Source organism: Bubalus bubalis, chromosome 1 (genome assembly GCF_019923935.1).
Source record: "Bubalus bubalis isolate 160015118507 breed Murrah chromosome 1, NDDB_SH_1, whole genome shotgun sequence".
Classification (NCBI taxonomy): domain Eukaryota; kingdom Metazoa; phylum Chordata; class Mammalia; order Artiodactyla; family Bovidae; genus Bubalus; species Bubalus bubalis.
This window is the reverse complement of record NC_059157.1, coordinates 26,175,073-26,181,105: the sequence shown is the minus strand read 5'-3', so window position 1 is coordinate 26,181,105 and position 6,033 is coordinate 26,175,073.

Sequence of the window (6,033 nt, the reverse complement as noted above, 5' to 3'; positions counted from 1 at the left end):
CTCGACTGAGCAACTAACACTGCTACTGCTATCCACCAGCCATACAATCACAGAAATGTAAATAATTCTAAAAGCTGATAAGTAAGAAGGAAAAAATGTGTGCCTGGGAGATGTGTAATGGGAACCTGACCTGGTTCGGAGGAGAGGGGCCAGAGAAGTTTCCTGGAGGAATGAACTTTTTAAACTGAGAGCTTTTTTTGTTTTCTTTAATATGTTTTCATTTCTTTGGCTGTGTCGGGTCTTCGTTGCAGCATGCGGGATCTTCACTGTGGCATGGGCTCTAGAGCACAGGCTCAGTAGTTGTGGTGCAAGGGCTTTGTCACCCCTTGGCATGTGGGATCTTAGTTCCTCAACCAGGGATCAAATCCGAGTCCCCTGCATTAAAAGGTGGATTCTTAACCATTGGACTACCAGGGAAGTCCCTGAGATCTTTTCACTAGGTGTGTGTGGGGGAGATCATTGTAGAAAGAAAGAAATCCTTGTGTAAATTACACAAAGCAAGAAAGTACATGGAAACATAGAGAGAATATTTGCTGCTGCTAAGTCGCTTCAGTCGTGTCTGACTCTATGCGACCCCATAGACCGCAGCCCACCAGGCTCTCCCGTCCCTGGGATTCTCCAGGCAAGAATACTGGATGTGGGTTGCCATTTCCTTCTCTAATGCATGAAAGTGAAAAGTGAAAGTGAAGTCGCTCAGTCGTGTCCGACTCTTAGCGACCCCATGGACTGCAGCCCATCAGGCTCCTCCATCCATGGGATTTTCCAGGCAAGAGTACTGGAGTAGGGTGCCATTGCCTTTTGGTGATCCTTAATTCCTTAAACCAAGGTTTCTGCCGCCTAATATTTGTGTGACCTTGGATAGGCTACTTAACTCCGCTGAGCCTCAATAATCTCATCCATAAAGTGAAGATTATAACAGAGCCTGCCTCTTTGGATTGGGTTGAGGATTACATAAGTACTTAGAATAGTGCCTTGCACAAAACAGTCAGAAAGAAGTAGGTGTGATTATTAGTGAAATAGGCATTAGGGGACAATAACAATAGATGTCTTGAAATAATGAGTCACGTAAAGACGTTAAAATTAGTCGTACTTTCTCCTCTAAACGGTGTTTCCCAAAGCAGTGTTTCTCAAACTTTAATGTCACACCAGCCACCTGGGCATCTTGTTAAAGTGATTCTGGGGCGGGGCCTAAGATGTGAGTTTAACAAGTTTCCAGGTGATGAATATTGAGGAATCTGGTCTAGGGATCACACTTTGAACCGTAAGTGTATACAGAACCATGGGCTTGCTTGGTGGCTCAGTGGCAAAAAATCTGCCTGCCAATGCAGGAGATTCGGGTTCAGTTCCTGAGTTGGAAAGATCCCCTGAAGTAGGAAATGGCAACCCACTCCAGTATTCTTGCCTTGGAAATCCCGTGGACAGAGGAGCCAGGAGGGTCCTGGGTCCATGGCACCGCAAGAGAGTCAGACGCGACTTAGCGACTAAACAACAAAAACAAGGAACTATAGTTCTGTGAGATAGTAATAGTTAATATAAGAAGAAAAGGGCTCTATCAAATGTATTTAGGAGATGATATAGTAAACAAAATTCAACAGATTTCTTCTCTTGAGTATTTCTCGGGTCCTGTAATACTCTTAGGTACATGCTAAAGTTCCAACAGGAACATACAGTCCTCCTCCTCTTCCCTTTCCAAGGTTTCAGTTACCCACAGTCAATCATGGTATGAACATTTTAAACAGAAAATTTCAGAAATAAGCTATATGTTATTGATAAATTATATAACTTCTGAGTAACGTGATGAAATCTCACACCGATCTGCTCTGTCCCTTGCAGGACGTAAATCTTCCCTTTATCTGGAGTCTCTTACCTGTTACTTAGTAGCCACCTCAGTATCAGATCTACTGGGTATCACGATACTTTTGTTCAAGCGACCCTTCCTTTACTTCGTAATGACACCCTAAGTGCAAGGGTGGTGATGCTTGCAATTCGGATTTGCCAAAGAGGAGTTATGAAGTGCGTCCTTTAACTGAAAGGTGAAAATTCTCAATCAGAAAGCAAAAGAAGTCATATGCTAGAGTTGCTAAAGTCTACGGTAAGACCTCATCTCCTGTGAAATTGTGAACAAGGAAAAAGAAATTTGTGCTAGTTTTGCTGTTGCATCTCAAACTGCAAAAGTCATAGCCACAGAGTGTGGTAAGTGCTTAGTTAAAATGGAAAAGGCAGTAAATTTATACAATAAAATATTTGCAGGGAGAGGGAGAAAAGAGACCACGCTCACATAACTTTTATTAGTGTTCAGTTCAGTTCAGTTGCTCAGTCGTGTCTGACTCTTTGCGACCCCATGAATCGCAGCACGCCAGGCCTCCCTGTCCATCACCAACTCCCGGACTTCACTCAGACTCACATCCATCGAGTCAGTGATGCCATCCAGCCATCTCATCCTCTGTCGTCCCCTTCTCCTCCTGCCCCCAATCCCTCCCAGCATCAGAGTCTTTCCAATGAGTCAACTCTTCGCATCAGGTGGCCAAAGTACTGGAGTTTCAGCTTTAGCATCATTCCTTCCAAAGAAATCCCAGGGCTGATCTCCTTCAGAATGGACTGGTTGGATCTCCTTGCAGTCCAAGGGACTCTCAAGAGTCTTCTCCAACACCACAGTTCAAAAGCATCAATATTTTGGCGCTCAGCCTTCTTCACAGTCCAACTCTCACATCCATACATGACCACAGGAAAAACCATAGCCTTGACTAGATGAACCTTTGTTGGCAAAGTAATGTCTCTACTTTTGAATATGCTATCTAGGTTGGTCATAACTTTCCTTCCAAGGAGTAAGCATCTTTTAATTTCATGGCTGCAGTCACCATCTGTAGTGATTTTGGAACTCAGAAAAATAAAGTCTGACACTGTTTCCACTGTTTCCCCATCTATTTCCCATGAAGTGGTGGGACCAGATGCCATGATCTTCGTCTTCTGAATGTTGAGCTTTAAGCCAACTTTTTCACTCTCCTCTTTCATTTTCATCAAGAGGCTTTTTAGTTCCTCTTCACTGTCTGCCATAAGGGTGGTGTCATCTGCATATCTGAGGTTATTGATATTTCTCCCGGCAATCTTGATTCCAGCTTGTGCTTCTTCCAGCCCAGCGTTTCTCATGATGTACTCTGCATATAAGTTAAATAAACAGGGTGACAATATACAGCCTTGATGAACTCCTTTTCCTATTTGGAACCAGTCTGTTGTTCCATGTCCAGTTCTAACTGTTGCTTCCTGACCTGCATACACATTTCTCAGGAGGCAGATCAGGTGGTCTGGTATTCCCATCTCTTTCAGAATTTTCCACAGTTTATTGTGATCCACACAGTCAAAGGCTTTGGCATAGTCAATAAAGCAGAAATAGATGTTTTTCTGGAACTCTCTTGCTTTTTCCATGATCCAGCGGATGCTGGCAATTTGATCTCTGGTTCCTCTGCCTTTTCTAAAACCAGCTTGAACATCAGGAAGTTCACGGTTCACATATTGCTGAAGCCTGGCTTGGAGAATTTTGAGCATTACTTTACTAGCGTGTGAGATGAGTGCAATTGTGTGGTAGTTTGAGCATTCTTTGGCATTGCCTTTCTTTAGGATTGGAATGAAAACTGACCTTTTCCAGTCCTGTGGCCATTGCTGAGTTTTCCAAATTTGCTGGCATATTGAGTGCAGCACTTTCACAGCATCGTCTTTCAGGATTTGAAATAGCTCAACTGGAATCCCATCCCCTCCACTAGCTTTGTTCGTAGTGATGCTTTCTAAGGCCCACTTGACTTCACATTCCAGGATGTCTGGCTCTAGGTCAGTGATCACACCATCGTGATTATTAGTGTATCATTATTTTATTGTTTGTTGTTGTTTAGTCACTCAGTCATGTATGATGCTTTGTGACCCCATGGACTGCAGGACACCAGGCTTCCCTGTCTTTCACTATCTCCCAGAGTTTACTCAAACTCATGTCCATTAAATCGGTGATGCAATACAACCATCTCAACCTCTGTTGTCCCCTTCTTCTGCCCTCAATCTTTCCCAACATCAGGGTCTTTTCCAATGAATCGACTCTTTGCATCAGGTGGCCAAACTATTGGAGCTTCAGCTTCAGTGACAGTCCTTCCAATGAATATTTAGGGTTGATTTCCTTTAGGATTGACTGTTTTGATCTCCTTGCAGTCCAAAGGACTCTTCAAGAGTCTTCTCCAGCACCACAATTTGAAGGCATCAATTCTTTGGTGCTCAGCCCTCTGTGTGGTCCAACTCTCACATCTACACATGACTACTGGAAAAACCATAGCTGTGATCTATACTGATCTTTGTCAGCAAAGTGATATCTCTGCTTTTTAATATTCTGTCTAGATTTGTTGTAGCTTTCCTGCCAAGAGGCAAATGTCTTAATTTCATGGCTGCAGTTACCATCTGCAGTGATTGTGGAGTCCAAGAAAGTAAAATCTGTCACTGTTTTCACTTTTTCCCCTTCTATCTGCTATGAAGTGATGGGACTGGATGCCATGATCTTAGTTTTTGAATGTTGAGTTTTAAGGCAGTTTTTTCACTTGCCTCTTTGACCCTCATCAAGAGGCTCTTTAGTTCCTCTTTGCTTTCTGCCATTAGAGTGGTATCATCCGTATATCTGAGGTTGTTGATATTTCTCCTGGCAATCTTGATTCCAGCCTGTGATTCATCCAGCCTGGCATTGTGCATGATGTACTCTGCACAGAAGTTAAATAAGCAGGGTGACAATATACAGCTTTGACGTAATCCTTTCCCAATTTAGAACCAATCTGTTGTTCCATGTCTGGTTTTAGCTGTTGCTTCTTGACCTGCATACAGGATTCTCAGGAGACAGGTGAGGTGGTCTGGTATTCCCATCTCTTTAAGAATTTTCCACAGTTTGTTGTGATCCATACATAAGTTTTAGCATAGTCAACAAAGCAGAAGTAGATGTTTTCCTGGAATTCCCTTGCTTTCTCTATGATCCAACGAATGTTGTTATTAATCTCTTAGTGAAGTGAAAGTGAAGACGCTCAGTCATGTCCGACTCTTTGCGACCCCCGTGGACTGTAGCCTACCAGGCTTCTCTGTCCCTGGGATTTTTCAGGAAAGAATACTGGAGTGGGTTTCCATTTCCTTCTCCAGGGGATCTTCCTGACTCAGTGATTGAACCCGGGTCTCCTGCATTGTAGGCGGACACTTTACCCTCTGAGCCACCAGGGAAGCCCGTTAATCTCTTACTATGCCTCATTTATAAATTAAACTTAATCATCAATATGTATGTATAAGAAAAAAAAAACACATAGAGTTCAGTATTATCCATGGTTTTAGGCATCCACGAGGGTCTTTGAACATATTCCCTGCAGATAAGCAGGGGAAACCACTTTTGTGTTTTTAGATCCAGTTAGGAGTGTGTTCCAACTGAGCGACTTCACTTTCACTTTTCACTTTCATGCATTGGAGAAGGAAATGGCAACCCACTCCAGTGTTCTTGCTTGGAGAATCCTAGGGACAGGGGAGCCTGGTGGGCTGCCGTCTATGGGGTCGCACAGAGTCAGACACGATTGAAGCAACTTAGCAGCAGCAGCAGCGAGTGTGTTCAGCTGCAAGATGTTAATCGCTTGATTATGGAAGTCCAGACAAACAGGGACATGTCCCTCTTATGTAACAAGAACTCAGGAGGTAGGAGGTTGCTGGCCTTGGTTCAGTGCTCTGCAGTGTGGAAGCTGATATCTCTGCCACTCACTTTGCCCTTCCTTCAGAATCTCAGGTTTTCTACTGCAGTTTCTGCTTTGAGTCCCTGTTGAAAGCAGGAAGAAGGGAGGATTTATTTATCTTCTTATTTATGCCTTATTGGCTTAATAAAGCATAAATAGACCTCAGTTTATGCCTTATTAGCCAGAATTGTGTCATGTAGTTATTCTCTCTGGAAGTAAGATCATGAGGGAGATTCTTTAATTTTATAGTTACTAGAATGTACAGGCAAGAGAAGTATCTGCCATGGTTCCTGAACTTTTTAAAACT